Here is a 20,722-nt window from a genome sequence, read left to right as displayed (position 1 = left end):
GGACATCTTTCATCCTAATGAAAAATTGCCATCAGCCAACAAACAAGTGTCTGCTTGTTCATCAGGCTGATCAGCTGCTCAGTTATATGGACCGATTATCAGGCACGTGTTACTATGCACACTTGTTCCAGATAGTTGGACCAAAAATCATACAAGCTAATAAGGCCCTAAATAGGTAATTAATTGTCAGTTTACTGCTGCTGGGAGAGGAAGATGTTATCTCAATGGTAATCCCCATTAAAATAGCATAGAACTAGAATAACAGTATGACTGCGCTATTGTTCACATTCTAGATATTGTTCACATTCTAGATAAAGATTCCTACAGAAGAGCATTGTACTTATCAGTATAATCTATGATGCTGTAATTGAGTAACTCATCTCCCTCTTTAGACAAAGTGAATTCTAATGTGAGTCTGTCAGGCTAAAAGTCCAAACAAAAAAGGAAGTTAAAAGCCAGGAAGTAGAATACACGGAGTTACTTCAAAAAATTATATCCAGAAAACTATCCTCCCAATTTTTTATAAAATAAATTGAAGATTCATATAATTCATGCATAAGTTGTTAATATGTCTACCCTAAAATACTCATCATACATACTAGGTACTCTACATAATGAGAGAGTACCTAGCAGCCTTCCGTTATAAGTATGCAAACCTATTTCCAACCCTATAACTTATTGTACACGTTATGGCAGGCTTCTTGTCAGGACATCTTGATCCTGAAAAGTGGCTGGGCAATCCAAAGGAAGTTTTCTCAGATAAAGATCTACCAGCACAGACCAAAACACCCAGCATTTCATCAGCATTTAGGAATCTCACCAGGGTCTACAAAAATCTGGTATGATCTTGGTGGGAGGTGCAAACCCTAGAGACGTATTTGAAAAATAAAATAGTCCCACGTGGTTTGAGGAACCCTATTCTACCCAACATACACCTGAGATCAGAATCATTCATTCAAAAGTGGGAAAAAGAGTCAGTTGAGTGTACCCTGTGTCTAATGAAATTGCTCTTGGAAGAGGAAAAATAACTTTTAGCGAAGAACACATCTGAATTACAGGAGTGTATTGAAATAGCAAAAAAAAAATTGATAGAGAACAATCATCCTCAGAATACGACACTGAGTCAGAAAGTCAGACCACTTCTACAGTACCCAATAGAGGCAGGGGAAGGGGAAGTTACCGCAGCCGCGGCCGAGGCATCAGTGACAGAAGTGATAGGGGGATGTTTTTAGGGACAGTACCCCCCACCTCAGACTACCAACTACCAAGAAGGAGAGACAATTAGGGATAGATAATACAACTGATGAACTACAAATCATCAATATCTCTAAATGTCCCCTCAGCAAAGTGGAAATGGAAGTACTACACAAAGGCCTCTCTTTTGTCCCAGACTGCAGCTTTAACCCCTTCTACTGGGTCAAGGATATTAACCTGTTCATTAGAAAGCTCAAATTGAAGAAATTCTTCCTACAAAATGACAGTGAACAGTGTCACAGACTAGGTATTGAACCTGAAGAGCTACAGGATGTCAGAGTATTAGCCGGTCTGTTGGAAGAAGGGGAAAAACATCTATGCCAGGGCCCATTTTCTAATTTGAGGCTACCATCATGAAAAAGCCCCCCCACAAGTGACTATTCCCCACTAGATGCGTTTCTTACAGTCATCACGGAGAAATTGAAATCTCTCCGCTTGCATACATCCCACACATCCAATCTCATAGCGGAAGAACTTGTGGCTCTTGAGACTCTACAACAAGATTCCACTATAGTGATCATACCCTCGGATAAGGGGTGTAACGTGGTGATTTTGGATGTGGATAAATATGAAGACATGTGCATCCTCATTCTGAACGACAATTCACATTACAGGCGTCTCGACCATAATCCTATGGATGCGTTTAAACTTAAACTTAAGCACATCCTAAAAAAGGCAGAGCCTCTTTGATAAGACAGAATTCCTGCTACCTGAATGTCCGGTGATAGCTGTTTTCTACAGTGTGCCAAAAATTCATAAAGGGCTTAGTCCCCTAAAAGGCAGGCCCATAGTGTCAGGCGTAGGGAGTCTCACTGAGAAAATCAGTATTTACGTAGATGAGATTTTAAGACCTTTTGTACTGAATCTCCCATTATACGTAAGACTCCATGGACGTCCTCAGACGCTTGAATGACGTCTATTGTGACACAGAAACTTACCTAGCCAGCCTTGACATAGAGGCACTCTACAGCTCTATACCACACAACAAGGGGTGTGAAGCAGTCAGAACATTTCTTCAGGAGAGAGGATCACATTTGGTGGCCCACAGCAAACTCGTGATGGAATTACTAGAGTTCGTCCTGGACCGCAATGTGTTCCTCTTCAACCGAAAATTTTACCACCAGCTCAGGGGACTGGCCATGGGTAGCCCTTGTGCCCTGACCTTTGCCAATCGCTACCTGGGCTGGTGGGAAAGGGAATATGTCTTCAGTGACAAAATGGAACAGTGGACATCGTCTGTAGCTCTATGGCTGAGATTCATATATGATGGAATGGCATGCTAGCTAACTAATAATGATCTTGGTCTGTTTTTCACCAGTTATATTCATGACACCTATTTGACATTCCTGGATTTGTCAATCACTATTGACAAATCGAGAAAGATTGTTACCAAAATGTACTGCAAACCTATGGCCACTAATAACCTACTCAGATGGGAAGTGCACATCCAAACAGGCTCAAATTTGGCATACCTAAGGGACAATATTTTAGAGCTAGGCGTAACTGCTCTGAGTGGGTAGATTTTAAAAGGGCAAATTATTAGCAAAAAACATTCTCTCAAAGAGGATATCCAAGGTCATGTCTCACTGAGGAGTATACACACGCCTCAGTGAGTAACAGAGATGACCTTCTGCTTCCCAAAAACCGGGATTCTAACAACTGTACAATCCAGATCATAGGGACCTATGATGTGGCACACAGGGAAATTCATGATCTACTGAATGAACATTGGGGACTGTTGAAATCAAACCCAATAGTAGGTCACCTGGTGGGAGACCATCCCCTGGTAACATATAGAAAAGGAAGCAATCTGAAAGATAAGCTGGTACATAGCCTATATAATCCAATCCTCCTATTGAAGCGACATGGCTGAGCACCAAACCTGTGGGCATCTTTAAGTGCAGCAATTGTATAGCTTGTAAAGCGATTAAGAAAGGCAATGCTGTCAGATGCACTGTTACAGGACGCACGTATAACATCAGGTCCTTCATAAATTGCAGGACAGTTGGTGTCATATATGTAGCCACATGTATCTGCCTCAAGCAATATGTGGACAAAACTAAAAGAGCATCTTTCCAACATCAGCAAACAGGACGACACAGCAATTGCGCAACATATCATGGAATGTCATCCGGGAGTAAACAATTGTATCACATTTCAAGGCATTAAACATGTGAGGGGTTCCCTCAGGGGTGGTGATGTGGATAATCTATTGTTGCGCAAAGAAGTGCAATGGACCTTTACATTACAGACACTCAAACCAAGCGGCTTTAAACAATTTATTTCATATACCAGCTTCATCTAACATAGACATAATGCTGCGGCACACCAGTGGCAGCTAGGTATAACATACAAGTCATGCCGCCCCTATGTCAGTAGAACATCATGATGCAATATATGCTCTATACCCCCAGTCTGATGTCATCAATAATATTCATGTGCTGTTCATACAAGTATATTACATATACAGTCATGGCCAAAAGTTTTGAGAATTACACAAATATTAGTTTTCACAAAGTTTGCTGCTAAACTGCTTTTAGATCTTTTTTTCAGTTGTTTCTGTGATGTAGTGAAATATAATTACACGCACTTCATACATTTCAAAGGCTTTTATCGACAATTACATGACATTTATGCAAAGAGTCAGTATTTGCAGTGTTGGCCCTTCTTTTTCAGGACCTCTGCAATTCGACTGGGCATGCTCTCAATCAACTTCTGGGCCAATTCCTGACTGATAGCAACCCATTCTTTCATAATCACTTCCTGGAGTTTGTCAGAATTAGTTGGTTTTAGTTTGTCCACCTCCCTCTTGAGGATTGACCACAAGTTCTCAATGGGATTAAGATCTGGGGAGTTTCCAGGCCATAGACCCAAAATGTCAACGTTTTGGTCCCCAAGCCACTTAGTTATCACGTTTGCCTTATGGCACAGTGCTCCATCATGCTGAAAAATGCATTGTTCTTCACCAAACTGTTGTTGGATTGTTGGAAGAAGTTGCTGTTGGAGGGTGTTTTGGTACCATGCTTTATTCATGGCTGTGTTTTGGGGCAAAATTGTGAGTGAGCCCAGTCCCTTGGATGAGAAGCAACTCCACACATGAATGGTCTCAGGATGCTTTACTGTTGGCATGACACCGGACTGATGGTAGCGCTCACCTTTTCTTCTCCGGACAAGCCAATTGGTAAGAGGCTTCATCAGAGAATATGACTTTGCCCCAGTCCTCAGCAGTCCATTCCCCATATTTTCTGCAGAAGATCAATCTGTCCCTGATGCTTTTTTTGGAGAGAAGTGGCTTCTTTGCTGCCCTTCTTGACACCAGGCCATCTTCCAAAAGTCTTCGCCTCACTCTGCGTGCAGATGCACCCACACCTGCCTGCTGCCATTCCTGAGCAAGCTCTGCAATGGTGGCACTCCGATCCCGCAGCTGAATCCTCTTTAGGAGACGATCCTATAATTAGTTGGTTGAGGTGCAATCTTAGTAGCCACAATATCCTTGCCTGTGAAGCCATTTTTATGCAACGCAATGATAGCTGCACGCGTTTCTTTGCAGGTCACCATGGTTAACAATGGAAGAACAATGATTTCAAAGCATCACCCTCCTTTTAACAGGTCAAGTCTGCCATTTTAACCCAATCAGCCTGACATAATGATCTCCAGCCTTGTGCTCGTCAACATTCTCACCTGAGTTAACAGACAATTACTGAAATGATCTCAGCAGGTCCTTTAATGACAGCAATGAAATGCAGTGGAAAGGTTTTTTTTGGGATTAAGTTAATTTTCATGGCAAAGAAGGACTACGCAATTCATCTGATCACTCTTCCTAACATTCTGGAGTATATGCAAATTGCTATTATAAAAACTTAAGCAGCAACTTATACCACGACTGTAGTATAATTACTAAACATTCCCCTTTGGGGAGACTGGATACACTCTTATTCAGTACTACTATCACTGAGATCTCTTTCCTTTACCTAGCCCGCAATCCACAGACAGGACCTATACTTCTGGGTCTCAAGTAGCTATTGTATCCAATTAACTGTCACCCACGTCAGTGCTATGCGCAATACTAAAGGCGGCATGAGGGGAGGCCTTACTCTGCCTTGTCCAATCCCCACCGCCTGTAGCTCCGCCCAGTGGGAGTGGCCCCATCTATGTAAAGAGCAATCTCGGCGGCCGCGACTACGGCCGTCATAGAGCTGGAGGCTGTGCGATTATCAGGCTGCACGTGTGGCTCCTCCAGCATGCAGCACTATTCCCTGTTTCTCCCATATGCAGTAGCGCCAAAGCACACAGGCGAGATGCAAATGGGATTGCAATCACTCTGCTCCTGATGACAGGCTGCCCTTACTGGTCAGCACAGAAACGCGTCGAGTGGACGCTACATTAGGCAGGGATAAAGCATAATAGAGCACAATATTATGTCTGAGAGACTCAGATGTATGATTGGTGGCCACAAATGCATATCTCAGCAATCACCCTCTCGCTCAGAGAGTGCTGCCAGTAGCTCTAATTGACCTAACAGTTAATAGATACACACTAAATACATACAATATCTAAACTGTGAGCGGTTAACATTGTGGAGGCTACAATATATTTCCAATACTGCACAGAGATTCATTCTATTATTGGTACGAGTGGTGTTAGTGGCTGGATAATGATGCCAACAGTCCACTACCCCACTGCACCTAGCCTGATTTGTATTGTTGGCGGGTAGCCACTACATTTTAATAATATCAAAATAAATTATACTATTTTAAGCATTCTTGTTAGGCAGTAAAACCATTTTTCTGTTATAATTATGCAAACCTATATCCAACTAAGTTACCCGATAACTGGTTGCTATGGTCAACTAAGCCAGCTCTACTTTACACCAGTTTGATAAATCTGCACCAATGTCTGTCTGTGATAGCCAAATAAAATAATGAAACCTCCTTTATATAATAACAGCTGTATTACACAGTCCAAAATTCAGGCAGTGGCAATGGCTGAAAACACATCAATCTGACTATACAGGCTGATGCTAATTGAATGTAGGAGGAATGATTGCACATTCAGTTATGTTGATTACACAGGGAGATGTGCTCCTGATAATCGGACATTTTTCATCCTAATGAAAAATTGCCATCAGCCAACAAACAACTGTCTGCTTCTTCATCAGGCTGATCAGCTGCTCAGTTATATGGACCAATTATCAGACACGTGTTCCTATGAAGACTTGTTCCAGATAGTTGGACCAAAAATCATACAAGCTAATAAGGCCATAAGTAGGTAATTAATTGTCGGTTTACTGCTGCTGGGAGAGGAAGATGTTATCTCAATGGTAATCCCCATTAAAATAGCATAGAACTAGAATAACAGTATGACTGCGCTATTGTTCACATTATAGATATTGTTCACATTCTAGATAAAGATTCCTACAGAAGAGCATTGTACTTATCAGTATAATCTATGATGCTGTAATTGAGTAACTCATCTCCCATTTTAGACAAAGTAAGTTCTAATGTGAGTCTGTCAGGCTAAAAGTCCAAACAAAAAAGGAAGTTAAAAGCCAGGACAAGAAGTAGAATACATGGAGTGACTTCAAAAAATTATATCCAGAAAAATATCCTACCAATTTTTTATAAAATAAATTGAAGATTCATATAATTCATGATATGTATTAACTAGAGATGATCAAATAGATTACAGCAGTCTGGAATTTGCCCTGAAATTTTCCAAAACATTTTGATTCTAATGAACTTATATACAAAATTACCTTTCCAGCAAGTAAGATATGCTGATTTGCATATATTTTTTCAAGAAGCCAAGAGCAGCGTTGTCTACCCTACAATACTACAATACATTTGCTCATCTCTAGTGCCAAGATTGTTGTTGTTTTTTTAATAGAAATGTATGTATTATAATAATAGAAGTAACCAATCCCCCAACACTCTTGTCCTGATGCTTCTTTGGTCCTCTGCTGGTTTGTGTGCATTGGCCTCCAGTGCTGACATGTCACCACTGCACCCATCACTGGTCTGTGTCAATATGTCTTTGCTAGAAGCCAATTTAAAGAAACTGGCAGGGGACCTGTAATGTGTCGGAATTGGAGTTTAGGGGATTGGAAAGGTATGCATTACTTCTACTTGAGACTGTTTCCATGAGTCAGTTTTGAAACATGAGGATCATGAGATGTTACCCTTTCACTTATGGTTTATGCACCCAAGCTCTGGTGTATAAGTAATGAGTTCTGTCTACAAGGGAATCTTTACAATATGAAATGAACGTGCTATGCCCTTCTCATTAGCAAATGTAATTAATGATGATTATTTGATGCACAAGCAAAGTGTTGGGTAGAAAGTGACATCAATTTCCATGTTGCACACAGACATTTCAAGTCTGTCAGGTCGGATAGTATTGCTAAATCAGACAGGGAGTTGTCCACAGAAGACTACTAATCTTGAAAATTATCGGCAAGTAGCAGCAAAGAACAGAACTACTTCCCTCACTCATCATCCTAGAAATTACTCTATTGTCTCCTCTCAGCACAGTTTTTTATTCCTAAGAACAAACAGAAAAGTACAAAGGTCCGCTTAATAGAGCCTAAGTCAACTTCCAACCACATCTCTAGCAATTAATGTTTGACATGCCTGGGTAGAGCTGTTGTCAGCAAACACAGTACTTCCAGAAAAATCATTTTATCATTAGCCTTTTTTTATTTTGTGCACATTCAGGAGAACTCAGACGTTTCTGCCTCAAGGTAGTCTTGTAATGTCTATGTAATTAAAAAGAATTCCCTACACCTTGACTATTAGCAGGGATTCGTTAAAGTTTGCAACCGCCTATGTGATGACAATCATAAGTACTTTCCTCCTTTCAGCCTAAGACACAGATGTAGCTTTCTTCACATCTTTCTATGACTCATGTGGCACACAATGGAATTTTTAAAGGGGATCTGTCTGTCACACTTCACAGTCCCATAAAATAAACACTGGGGAGGAGAACGCTCTAAAGGAGTATGGGCGTAACTGCCAAAGCAGTAATCAGAGATAAGTAATGTAGTAGAATGTATAATAGCACCAAAAGTCCAAGGATGGGATGAAAAGATTCACAGTGGAGGAGTGACCATGATAATCATAGTTTTCTGAAGGGTATTTCTGGGAGTTTGGATAGGTCATCATTATCTGATTGGTAGGACAACTCAAAGTAACCCTGCTGATGAGCTCTGGGTGCTGTCACCTCTTCCTAGGCCAGAGACTTCATATTCATAGATCACATGGCCTATTTGCATTTCAGCCCAAAGTGAATGGGCCTGGGCTGCATTACTAAGCCCGCTCCTATATAATGTACAGCACTTTAAAAGCTTTGAGGAGTCAGACCCTCACCGATCAGGTACTGATGACCTATCCTCATGATACTTTATCAATAATAAACTCCTTGAAAACTTCTTTAATATTCTGAACTCAAGCACTGCTGTTGATTGTCACTACAGAGTGGAGAACAAGTTTTGCTACGAAACCAATTTTTTCAACTCGCTTTAAGAAGATCTACCTTGTTTTATTTAATACCTTTTCTGTGAGACATCAGTTTTTCTGCCAAGTCCTCGCTCTGTTTGTTATTTGCTGGATTTGAGCCAATATTATAACAAGCAGAGCATTCTGTTATAGTAGCAACAATAAAATGACCTAAGGGTATATATACTGCCGTCTCTACCCCCACTCATTCTTAGAAAATAAAGGAGAGGTCTAGGGATAAGCAGACCCGTGGATGTTAGGGTGTGCCCTTCGGGTCAATGTTCGGGTTTGGGACCTGAACTCGAACCACATTGAAGTCAATGGGGACCTGAACTTTGGTGCACTAAAATGCCTGTAAACTAGTCATAGTAATGTCTAGAGGGCTGCAAAAGGAAGCAAAATGGGGGCAAGAGCAGGACAATTGCCCTGCAAACAAATGTGGATAGGAAAATGACTTAAATTAAACATAGAATAGAAAACAAATTTTAAAAAATAAACTTGAACTTGGAGGCGGAGGTTAAAGTGGGGTAGGAGGCTGAGGAGGCAGTAGATGTGGTGGTGTAGGTGGAAGCGGTAGTGGAGGAGGTAGCCAAGATATATATATTTTTTTTCTAATCTATTTTTTATAAATTTGGTACAATTACTGTTCCACCATGTTGCTGAAATGCAGAAATGACATTCTGTATCAGCTGGTGGTGCAAAGGTTTTTAACATTTCTGCTGAATTAGTGGCAGATTTTGCCCATTCGAACATAGCCTTAGAGGGCAGTCAGCAAAACCCTCTGACAACTATCTCCCACACATCTCCCATTCCCCGACACATACGCACACTCAGCTCAGCCAAGTGTGGATATGATCTGAACATGGAGAGGGGAATAATTAGATAGGCAGATCAGCAAGCGATTGTTGGGAGGGAAGCTATTACATACAGCGATTTCCTCCGAAGCACCAGGAGGAGCAATGGTTATGCCATCGCTCGTCTCCATACTGTCTAGTGGTTTGCCAGTGGCAGATTGCTATTAGACAGCATGATATGCTGACGGCAAATTCTGATTTTTAAGCATGCTTAAAAATCTGAATTGCCGATGAACGAGCGTCTGCTCATTCGCAGTATTACACTGCAAGATGATTGCTAACAAGCGTTCATGCGAGCGCTCCTTAGCGATTATTGCCCGATAAGCCACTGTCTGATACCAGGCAACAGCTTAAAGGGGTATTCCCATCTTAATGATCACTGTTAAATCTGTTAATGATTTAACAGTGATCATTTTTCTGAATATATATTTAATTAACTAATTACCTCTTAGAAGAAAATAAACATATACTTACCTGACTGTTGTCTTCCGTCTCCCCTGGTTACGGCCACCACTCTTCTCAGGAATCGCGATGGCCGCGCTTGTGCAGATGACTTCTTCTCTTCCCCCGGCTGTCCCCGTGCAGTCCCGAAGGCGCATGCGCTATGGTGATTTCTTCCTGGCCAGTATAGTATACTTGCCAGGAAGAAGTCACCAGGGTGCATGTGCGGCGGTGTGCGCCTTCAGTCCAGCAGGCGGCGCGGCCGGGAGAAGACTTCAATCAAGATGGAGCCCGCCCCCTGCCGAAACCAGTGGACAGCGCGCCGGGAGCAGGTAAGTATGAAACGGCGTGATGAGAATACCCCTTTAACTCCCCAGGAACTAAAAGATCAGGAACATTAAAATCTGCTGGCCTTCATACACATTAGATGATCAGCTGACCCCAGATAAATGTGTGGGTTCAGATAACATTATTCTAATGCTCATGGCCCCCTCTACCACATCAAGAATGGCTTTGTAGGTGTCAGCATAGAAGGGAACATCTTTAAAAATATAAACTCTCTACAAGGTCATAACAATAATTCATAAGGCCCCATAACAAAAAATAAATAAAAGATGCAACTCCCCCTCCTTGTTTAGGAAAATTAAAACAGCAGCTAAAGTAGCAATAATTAAAAGTATGGATACTACCAAAACATGTCAGAAAACCCACACTATAGCAAAAGCCGCCATATTGTTAATCTGCGCAAAAAAAGTACAATATTCATGCGCCTGATTTGGGATCCTCTAAACCCCTGGGCCCCATAGCAAGTGCTGTGAATGCAATAGCTATACTGTTATCTGATGCTCTGACTCTGCAGACAGATAGCCCACACACTGAGGGTCCTCCAGCTTTGAGAGTACATTTTTTGCATTCTTGTACGTGAAGACATCTTATTGTGCACCAACTACCCTTTGGAAGGAATAACCATACCATATGAAGTAAAAATAAAGACGCTTTCGAGCTGAATCTTTGTGCTGTGCATGACCTACATTAAGCAAAGCCTGTATATGCTGCACATATGCTTTGTAGCCATACAATGCCTGCCAGCATTGGGAGTGTCACTGTTGTGCTCAGCAGAATGAGACCTGTAATCTGCACATACAGTGACTTGAAAAAGTATTCATACCTTTTGACATTTTCCACATTTTTCCCCCCACAAACTAAAATTATTTTATTGGGATTTTATGTGATAGACAAACACAAAGTAGTAAATACGTGTGAAGTGAAAAGAAAATGATACATTTTTTTAACATGGTGGTGTGCATTTATATTCAGCCTCCCTCGGTCAATACTTTAAAGCAGGGAGGCTCAACCTGCAGCCCTCCAGCTGTTGCAAAACTACAAGTTTAGCATGCCATTATAGCTATAGGCTGTCCAGGCGTGCTGGGAATTGAAGTTTTGCAACAGCTGGAGGGCCACAAGTTGGGCGTCCCTGCTTTAAAGCATCACCTTTCGCTGCAAGTCTTTGAATAAATTACACACAGGTGCACTCCATTAACTAATTAGGTGACTTCTTAAGGCAATTGGTCACAAGGAATTTTATTTAGGGTAATCAAAGTACAGGGAGCTGAATACGAAAGCTCACAGCACTGTTCACATTTTTATTTATTCAAAATTTTGAAAAAAAAAGTATAGTTTTCTTTTTACTTCACACATATTTGCTACTTTGTGTACTTTGTCTATCACATAAAATCCTAATAAAATGCATTTATGTTTGTGGGTGTAACATGAAAAAATGTGGCAAAGTTCAAGAGGTATGAATACTTTTTCAAGGCCACTGTAGGAGGCATTTTGCAATGATCTGTAAAAGAATTCATGCTATATACAGCATGAGTATACATTTTACTTTAGAAGGACATTGTTTATGAAACGTGCATAAGTGTAGACGTATGCTCACAGTAGAATGTACTTGGTGTGCATATATAGCCTAGTGATAGCAATGGGAGATCTGCTGTAACTGGAAGTTGTACTCGTGCATAATGGCATAAATGGAGCAAACACTGGGTGATCACTGATGGTTTAAGTAATAACAGAAGGAGGAAGCCCCCCCTCCAGCGAAGTCCACAGGGCTGTTCTATTACCTTTTAGGACATATTGTAGGTGCCTATTTCTGGGCATATTAGTATATATCCGCATATACAATATGCCAGTGTATAATAGTATTTTTTTAAAGAAATTATTTGTATTAAATAAAATGCAACATAATAACCTAATGCTAAAAACTCATGTCTCAAATGCTATCTCATATGTACATCAAAAGGGAGCCTAAAAAGTTTTCAACTTGTCCCATAAAAAAACAAGGCGTCATCCTTAGAGCGGTTGTACGAGATAATTACAAATATCGGACAACTCCTACAATTGCTTAAAATAGAATAATTTTTAAAAGGCACGCTCACCGGTTTCTCCAGAGACGGTTTCTGCGGTGCTGGTCAAGTAGTCCTGTCGCAGGTTTTTGCCATTGGAAGTAGTGCCTTGCCTGGACACTGCCCAGTGACTACAGCAGCCAATCACTGTCAGCGGTCTACAGATCAGGACAGTGATTGGCTGTGCATGTCATCATGTGCATGTCATCACTGTGCATGTCATCAACAGTGCGTCGTGCACATTCAGCTGTAAACTGCTGAGGACAGTGATTAGCTGCAGCTGTCACGTGTCAAATCCAGGCTCTTCACCTCTACTGTTTTAACAAAAAAAACTGCAGCAGGAGAACTAGACCAGTGCTGCAGAGAACGTTGCTGGAGCTTAAAAGGGTTTTTCAAGATGTTATACCTAATTAACTATCCTCAGGATAGGTCATCAGCATCTAATCGGTGGAGGTCTGACATCTGGCCACGCTGCCGATCAGCTGTTTTAGAAGGTACTAGCGCTCCTGTGAGTACCGCGTCTTTCTCCGTGCTTACCAAGCACAGCGACGTTCATTGTATAGCGGCTGTGCTTGGTATCGCAGCTCAACCACATTCACTTCTATGCGGCTGAGCTGCTCCAAGGCCACGTGACTGATTAACGTGTCATCACTGGCCTAGGAAAACCGATACCGATCAGAAAAACAGGACAGATCAGATACTGATGACAAATCCTGAGGACAACTCATCTTGGACAAGTCATTTAAGTAATTGTATGGGGCTTCAAGATTTTTTATTATTTCAGACACCCCTTTAACCATTTAGTGACCAGCCTGTTTTGGGCATTACTTTTCTTCCTTTTTTCATCATTGCCTTCCAAGAGTTATAACTTTTTTAATTTTCTGGTTGCCTTTGGGTGTAATTTTCTGTCTATGTAGCTGTACGAGGGTGCTTTTGTGGGACAAGTTGTAGTTTTTCATGGTGCCATTTCTGATTAACTCTTTCTGGGAGAGAGATGTGAAAAAAACAGCAATACTGCCACTGAGATTTTACATTATAAATTATGTGGCATCATTTTTGGGCATAAATAACATAATATCTTTATTTTATGGGTCAGTATGATTACAATGACCCCAAATAAAACCCCCTTTTTAAAAAAAAAAAAAAAAGAAGAAAATATTTTTGCATCACCACATCTCAAGACCCACAACCTTTTTATTTTTCTTTCTATGGAGTGGTGTGAGGTAGTTTTCATTGGTATCATTCTGGGGTAAATAACACTTTTTGATTGCTTGATATTAAGTTTATTTGATGGCAAATAAGAATAAATTAGCAATTCTGGCATTTCTTTTTCAATTTTTAACCACTTAATAATCCCGCAAGGGGACTATAGAGAATAGTAAGCCTCTGCCAGACATCTGGCCCTGGATTATTTCACTTGATAACATTGTGCCAGACTCTGGGGAATTTAACATGCCCAACACATCAGGACACTACATTCGATGGCATCTTTATTCAATTTATAAAAGGTCAACCAGCAATTTACTTTACGTGGCTGAAGACCTCTAAGGTTTCGTTCACCCTTCGGATTTTGCCTGTGTAGAATCCATCTTGTTCTGAATGCCAAAAACAGCAGCAGTTTCTCCTGTGCTTTTACAATCTGAATGCTGCAGAGTCCCATTCACAGTTTAGCCCCACTGAATAAAGCCAAACCAAGAACACCTGCTGTGACTTCCAGCTGCGTTTGTCCATACACAGAAACATGTCCCTTCTCTTTGCGATTGCAGCTTTAGGCCTAGTTCACACGAACATATGGCTTTTATTGTTTTTTGTGGTCCGTTTTTCACGGATCCGTTGTTCCATTTTTGAGTTCCGTTGTGTTTCCATTTCCTTTCTGTTTTTCCGTTCCGTTTTTCCGTATGCCATGTACAGTATACAGTAATTGCATAGAAAAAATTGGGTTGGCCATAACATTTTCAAAAGATGGTTCAGAAAAATCTGAACGGAAACGGAAGACATACGGTTGCATTTCCGCATGTGTTCCTTTTTTTTACGGACCCATTGACTTGAATGGAGCCACGGAACGTGATTTGCGGGCAATAATAGGACATGTTCTATCTTTCAACGGAACGGAAAAAAGGAAACGGAATGCATACGGCGTACTTTCAGTTTTTTTTTTTTGCGGAACCATTGAAATGAATGGTTCCGTATACGGACCATATACGGAACACAAAAAAACGGCCCGTACACTCGCAAAAAAAACGTTCGTGTGAACTAGGCCTTAAACTAAGGTTCATGCCAAAATTCCAGTGGCATAACCCATTGTGTGAATGAGCCCCAGATTCAAATGTTTTAATTTAAATTAATATTTCACTCTCAATACCACAAAGCACCACATCCTGTCTGTATTCTGGTGATCATGTGACTGACAACGTGATGTGCAGACCAGGAGCTGGCCTAACAAGATGATATGATGACATGTCATGGTCATAATATCACTGCTCTGAACATCCTAATAGGTCACTAATCTAATATTAGCTGCCGAAGATTGCTTCTGATCTTTTGTGTCACATACATTAAGGCCTCATGCACTTGGCCGTTGCCCAGCCGTACAGTGCGCTGGAGACTGTAATTTGCAGTCCCCAATCCACGGGTACCATCCGTGCGGCTGCCACAGATGGATGCAGACCCATTCAGCTTGAATGGGTCCATGATCTATCCAAACCTAAAAAAAAATAGAACATGTAGAACATGTGCAGAGGCATGGAAGCAATATGGACAATCACAATACATTAGTAAGTGCCTTATATTAACTTTCTCTACATGATAAATGCCATTTGCTGAAGTGAGACCATTCCTTTAAGGCCTCATGGACACGACTGTTGTGTGCATTCGCGTCCGTTCTGTCATTTTTTACAGTTTAGTGGAGGTCCCATTCATTTCTATAGAGCTATGAAAAAAAATGATAGTCCTCCGTTTTTTCTCTGCGTCCGTGATTCCAGTCCGTCCTATTCTTGTCAGTGGAAAACGGAGGACGGACCCATTCAAGTCAATGGGTCCGTCAAAAAAAACTGATGCACAACTGGTATGTCATCCGCGTTTTTTTCTACAAGACCTTGGTGCAATAAAATTACACTTTTCATTAACCTTCCTTTTTTTCCCCCTGTCAGACAAAACAAAAGGAAGACACAAGGAAACACAACTGAAGCAAAATCGGACACGGACCACTGAAGCCAAATCACTGACAGTGAAAAAACACTGTTGTGTGCATGAGGCCTAAGGATGAGGATCCTTCTGATTCCCTGTCAGCATCCCCACAACATGATTGCTAGGTATATACATTTAAAGAGACATGTAGGTTTGTAGGTTTGGCTCTTGATATTTGACCCTATGTTGGTCTGTTTGCACCTTTAATTCTAGTGGTCTTACCTTACCTTACATTTGCTATATGTGATTTATCGTATTGTTTTATATGCTGCTTGATAACGCATACATTTATATGTGATAATTCAGTGGACCTGTGTGTGTCGGTTACATATATTTATTGCATACCGCACTTTGTTCTATATTGTATACAATTTTTTAATGCGTGTGTGTTGTTGTGTCCAATAAACTTTGTATATATTTTTACCCTTTAATGGTTGGATGTGCATTCATGGGGTGGCTCTTTTGACTCTCTCTTGGGTCAGATTATTTGTCATGATTGCTAGGTATCAATAGTTACCATGGCATCCAAGGGCCGATTAAAGGCCCCCCGAACCTGCCATGGTTATATGCCTACTGTTGATTTAAACCGAAAAGCAATAATGAGTATACCAAAGCATTATTGATGCAATAAAAAAATATAAAAAAATAACATTGCAAGTCCCCTATTTGGCTTTAAAAATAACAGAGTACATTGTAATAATTTGAATAAAGTTTTCTTTAAAAAAGAACAGAGTCCCCAAAGTGAAGGGACAACAGCTTCACATGAGTGGCCACCCTCCTGTCACTGCTATGGAAGTTCCAAAAATAGCTGAGTGCCCCACAATATAGGTGAAAGGAGAGGTGGCACAACTTGCATGGCTTGCTTTCCATTCACTGCTATGGGTCTTCCAAAAAGAGCTGAGCGCACTTACTCGACTATTTCTGGAAGTCCTATAGCAGTGAATGGAGAGCATGTACAGTGTGCTCTACTTCATTTCAGGGGCCCTGTTCTAGAGATATGAGTGGGTCCCAGAAGTGAGACCTGCATCTATGTGACATTGATGTTATGTCCTAGCCATAAGCCACTTATATTCAGTACCTCATAGTGCTATTAAAGTCGTAACACATTAGTTCTGTTGCACCGTGTGTGGTATACAGTGAAATGTAAAATCTGCCAAAAAATAAAGAACAATGGCAGAGAATAGCACTTCTCGCAGTTTTTTTCCATTTTGCCAGGAAACCTCTAATAAAACGTAATCAATAAAAAAAATCTGCAAAAAAAGTATACAGTGGATTTAAAAAACCCTGTTAAAATGTCAGGTTTCTATGATGTAAAAAAAAAAATTGACAAAGGTAAATCATTTCAGAACTTGTTCCACCTTTAATGTGACCTATAAACTTTACCACTCAGTTGAAAAACAAACTGAAATCTTTTAGGTGGAGGGAAGAAAACATTTTTTTTTAAATAATGTGGTTGTATAAGTGTGTTCAGAATTAAGCAATCACATTCAAAATCATGGCAGGAGTCAGCATACACCTGTCATCATTTAAAGTACCTCTGATGAACCCCAAATAAAGTTCAGCTGCTCTAGTTGGTCTTTCCTGAAATTTTCTTAGTCGCATCCCACAGAAAAAGCCATGGTCCACAGAGAGCTTCTAAAGCATCAGAGGGATCTCATTGTTAAATGATATCAGTCAGGAGAAGGGTATAAAAGAATTTCCAAGGCATTAGATATACAATGGAACACAGTGAAGACAGTCATCATCAAGTGGAGAAAATATGGCACAACAGTGACATTACCAAGAACTGGGCGTCCCTCATAAATTGATGAAAAGACGAGAAGAAAAGTGGTCTGGTAGGCTACCAAGAGGCCTACAGCAACATTAAAGGAGCTGCAGGAATATCTGGCAAGTACTGGCTCTGTGGTACATGTGACAACAATCTCCCGTATTCTTCATATGTCTGGGCTATGAGGTAGAGTGGCAAGACGAAAGCCTTTTCTTATGAAGAAAAACATCCAAGCCAGGCTACATTTTGCAAAAACACATTTGAAGTCTCCCAAAAGTGGGAAAATGTGTTATGGTCTGATGAAACCAAGGTAGAACTTTTTGGCCATAATTCCAAAAGATATGTTTGGCGCAAAAACAACACTGCACATCACTAAAAGAACACCATATCCACAGTGAAGCACTGATGGTGGCAGCATCATGCCAAGGGGCTGTTTTTCTTCAGCTGGAACTGGGGCCTTAGTTAATCTAGAGGGAATTATGAACAGTTCCAAATACCAGTCAATATTGGCACAAAACCTTCAGTCTTCTGCTAGAAAGCTGAACATGAAGAGGAACTCAGCATAACAACGACCCAAAGCATGCATCCAAATCAACAAAGGAATGGCTTCACCAGAAGAAGATTCAAGTTTTGGAATGGTCCAGCCAGGGCCCAGACCTGAATCCAATTGAAAATCTGTGGGGTGATCTGAAGAGGGCTGTGCACAGGAGATAGGGCATCTCCTGTGCACAGCCCTCTTCAGATCACCCCACAGATTTTCAATTGGATTCAGGTCTGACAGATCTGACAGATTTTGAGTGTTTTTGCAAAGAAGAGTGGGAAAATCTTGCCAAGTCAAAATGTGCCATGCTGATAGACTCATACCCAAAAAGACTGAGTGCTGTAATAAAATCAAAAGGTGCTTCAACAAAAGTATTAGTTTAAGGGTGTGCACACTTATGCAACCATATTATTTTATTTTCATATTTTTTCTTCCCTCCACCTAAAAGATTTTAGTTTGTTTTTCAATTGCGTTGTACAGTTTATAGGTCACATTAAAAGGTGGAAAAAGTTCTGAAAAGATTTATCTTTGTCTCATTGTTTTACATCGCAGAAATCTGACATTTTTTATATCCACTGTATATTGATATAATCTCACTTTTAAAAAGTTGCAAATTATGGTACACACTGACTTTTTGAGTTTCTTGCCACAGTGATAAGAAAAAGGGGTGGGGACGGACAAGTGGGGCCTCTGCTGCCCAAGAAATTGACTGTAATGTTTACTCCTCTCCTTTATGTTTCATCTGTTTTATCAGCATGTACTAAAAGTCCCTAAATAATACATTAAAGGGGTTTTCCGAGAGAGCACAGCTGCTCACACTAAAGACTGATTGAAAATAGTATACAATGAAAACACATAGCACAAAAAGAAACATATGATCTGTCATTTTAGCAATATTTTATTGATATAATTTAATATAAATGAGATACATTTCAAATTGATGATAAGCTATTTCCACTACAAGGTCAATCAGACATTACTAATGCTGTATATTGCACCTTCTTTTGCTACTTATCTATTTATATACAGTAGAAACATGTATATTCACTGTTATGAATGTTTGTGTTGTCTATGAACTGTATATAAATATAGTCCTTTCGTGACTGGGCTATTTGGGCCTTCAAATTGGTTTTCAAACACCTTTAAATGATAAGCTATCCCCTCAGGTGGGGGTCTCCGACCTGGGACCCTGCTGATCAGCTGAGAAGGCACAGGCGCTCCTGCTCTTCCTTACCAAGCCCAGCGCAGTACAGCTGTGTTTGGTATCGCATCTCATTCCCATTTACTTGAATAGGAGTGCGCTGCCCCTTGGCCATATGACCGATATGATATCACTGACCCGCAGTAAGCTGTGAGAAGGCTGTGGCATTCACAGGAATGCCAGTGACGTCTTTAAAAGCAGATTTGTGGGGGTCTCAGGTGTCATACCTCCACTGATCAGATACTGCTGACCTGTGCAGAGGATAGGTCATCAGTTAAAAGCAGCAGAAACCCCCCTTAAGGCCCAAATAGCTCAGTCATGAATGGGCTACCTTTTTATGCATAGACAACACAAATACATGTATGTACAAACATATAAGTAGCAAAAGAAGGTGCAATGTAAGTAATATTATCTAACTGCTCTTATAGTGGGTACGGCTTCATTATCAGCAGTTTGAAATGTATATTGCATTATCTCAATGAAAATATAGCTAAAATGACTGATCATATACGGTATTTCTTTTTGTGCCGTATGATCTTATTGTGTACCACTGTTAAAGCACTCTTTCTCCTGGATTTAAACCACAATGAAACTTCACCAAGAGACCACCTCTTTAGGAAGACCACCCTTTGTAGATTAGATTCTGTAGCTTATAGCTCTCAAAGGCAGAGTCTTCACCCCTCTGTAGCAGTCTGTTAATAAGCTTATGCTTATTGTACTTGTGTTGTTTTATATTATGTATGTATACCCTCTTTTATATGTAATGCTCCTTGAAATGAATGGCACTTTAAAATAAAACATTTTTCCTATGACAGATTTTTTAATTCCTTATTTGCGGTGGGTATTTGGTCTCTTCTTTGAGAACACTGCTCTCCTAAAAGATAATTTTTCACTGCAAACTTGGGTGGTCATTATAAAAGCTTTCACATATGTAATTTCTGCAGTGACAGCAAAGAGCCTGCCGGGAGTGAAATGTAGAGAAGACCTATATTCATACAGTATCTTTCTGACAGTTCATAGACAGAAGTCATTTCGTTGCCTCGGGTTTATTATGTCTGAGCCTCTCAGATTGGAGCAACTGATCAATACACAATGTACACCCTAGTTGTCTTCCACACGAATGTGCCTCTTGCACTGTAAACTTATCGGATGTGAAAACTAACATAACAAATGAAGTTTTCTTACTTACCATGAAACAGAAGCAGTGAAAGGGCTGGAAGGTAGAAGTCTGTGCAATTCCGAGCAGTCAAATGTGTCACTGCTGTGGTGGAGATTTGAAAATAATGTGTTTGGGTTTGTCTAGTCCTCATGAATAGAACCCTTGCCTTGGGAGACAGGTGTGTTACCTGTTGTAACATGCAAACGACTTGTCATATGAAACCGCCTTGAATCCAAGAGCATTGCAAAACCAGTTTAAACTCAAGGCCCATCCCTTCCCCAGCATAATGCTTGAGAATTTCACCAAGCACAGCAAGCTGACTGATGTGATAATGGGGGAGGAGGTTGTTGCGAAGTAATGACAGTACAAGTCTGGACTTCTTAGTGACTTTATCACACTTTATGACTAGCATGATGGTCA

The 20,722-nt window shown here is 40.6% G+C and overlaps 1 protein-coding gene across 1 annotated transcript in view; it reads right to left on the bottom strand.

The window, feature by feature from the left end:
* FAM83B (family with sequence similarity 83 member B) overlaps nucleotides 1-20,519 on the bottom strand; it is a 100,784-nt gene extending 80,265 nt beyond the window's left edge. Inside the window, exon 1 of the mRNA XM_044292298.1 lies at nucleotides 20,333-20,519. The gene's annotated coding sequence lies outside the window, so the exon portion shown is untranslated. The remainder of the gene's footprint in view (nucleotides 1-20,332) is intronic.
* Between the last annotated feature and the right edge of the window lie 203 nt (nucleotides 20,520-20,722).

Source organism: Bufo gargarizans, chromosome 4 (assembly GCF_014858855.1).
Source record: "Bufo gargarizans isolate SCDJY-AF-19 chromosome 4, ASM1485885v1, whole genome shotgun sequence".
Lineage (NCBI taxonomy): Eukaryota > Metazoa > Chordata > Amphibia > Anura > Bufonidae > Bufo > Bufo gargarizans.
This window is presented reverse-complemented; position numbering and strand designations above follow the sequence as displayed.